At 32.1% G+C, this 1,405-nt stretch overlaps 1 pseudogene; it reads left to right on the top strand.

Moving 5' to 3' along the window:
• The first annotated feature begins 533 nt into the window (after positions 1–533).
• LOC119592794 lies at positions 534–649 on the top strand (annotated as a pseudogene).
• Positions 650–1,405: the final 756 nt, after the last annotated feature.

Here is a 1,405-nt window from a genome sequence, read left to right as displayed (position 1 = left end):
GTTAGAATCATAAAAAAAGGGCAACAATTAAGAAGGCCAAATTTTATATGATAATTTCATTTAATATCAAAAGGATAGTAAAATAATAATGTTTGGAAAATTCTTGTACTTGGCATTTTTTTTTCCCTATTGTGCATTGTTTATTTTTTTCCAATTAGGTTTATGTTTTAAAATGGGAACCTAAAATTGTATATTTTTTAACGTGGGAAATTAAGAAGATTTTTCCAGGAAGTAAAACATTGGTTGCCAGACCCAATATTTAAATTCCGCCAATCGATCGCAAACAGGGGTTTTAACGTGGTACTCTGACCTTACTAAACTATATCTTTCATTGTAAAATATACATTTTTGATGAACCATTTGTCTAGAATTCCTCTTATAGGGCGGTAGTATGCGTGTTTCTGTTCTTACATGCGTCATAAGTAAATGTAATGGTAATGAAGGGTGTTAAAAACCCCAAAATTTACATTCTTTTAAAGGGTGAAAGAATCGTGAGCACTGAGATAAATGAGGTTATTGGGAATCTTTTAATTGCCAACGATCATACCACGTTGAAAGCACCGCTTCTCGTCCGATCAGCGAAGTAAGCAGCGTAGGTCTGGTCAGTACTTGGATGGGGTGACCGCCTGGGAACCAGATGCTGTTGGCATTTTATATGAATAGTTATACCTTTCTTTTTAAAATTTTAAATAATTTTTCTTATTCCATTATAAAAATCATGAAATGATCATTATATAGTGGTAACATTATTAATGATGTAATTTGAAAAAAAAAAAACAGTTAGTGCTGATAATAATTGTAATTGTAAACCTAACCCTTGAAGGTAAGTTAATCAAATAATAATGTAGCAATCATGGTAAGAAAGGACATAATACTAATTAAATCGTTTGCCATTTTATGATCATAATAATTATAACAAACCAAATTTTGGATAAGGGAAATAGTAGATTAGTGACAGGGACATGTTTTCCAGCTTTCTATCGTCACTTGTGTTCTTTGTAGTTTCCTTTGTGCAATTTTTTGTTTTAAATTTGTTTTAAAATAAAATTTGTTTTGTTTGCTTTTTTCGGGCGGGGAAAACCTCCAAGATATGAATTTACTTTTAACGTGTAAAAGTAAAATAAAGCATCGGGTTTTTCCCAGGCGTCCCCCAATCCAAGTTTGGGCCCAAAGCCCCAACCTATTTTAAATTTTGTTTTCGGACGAAAAAAGGGGTTTAATTAACGGGGGAAACCCTTCCCCTTATTTTAACTATATCCCTTCATTGTAAAATAAAACATTTGTTGATGAACCATTCGTCTGGGATTCCTCTTATATGGGGGGGTAATATTTGTTTCTGTTCTTACACGCGTCATAATTAAAACAAATGGTAAGGGAAGTTAATTTAAAAAACCAAAGTTCTAAA

The sequence above is a fragment of the Penaeus monodon genome, chromosome 30 (genome assembly GCF_015228065.2).
Source record: "Penaeus monodon isolate SGIC_2016 chromosome 30, NSTDA_Pmon_1, whole genome shotgun sequence".
In the NCBI taxonomy this organism is placed as follows: Eukaryota; Metazoa; Arthropoda; class Malacostraca; order Decapoda; family Penaeidae; genus Penaeus; species Penaeus monodon.
The sequence above is the reverse complement of the archived record's forward strand: the minus strand, read 5'-3'. Positions and strand labels throughout refer to the sequence as shown.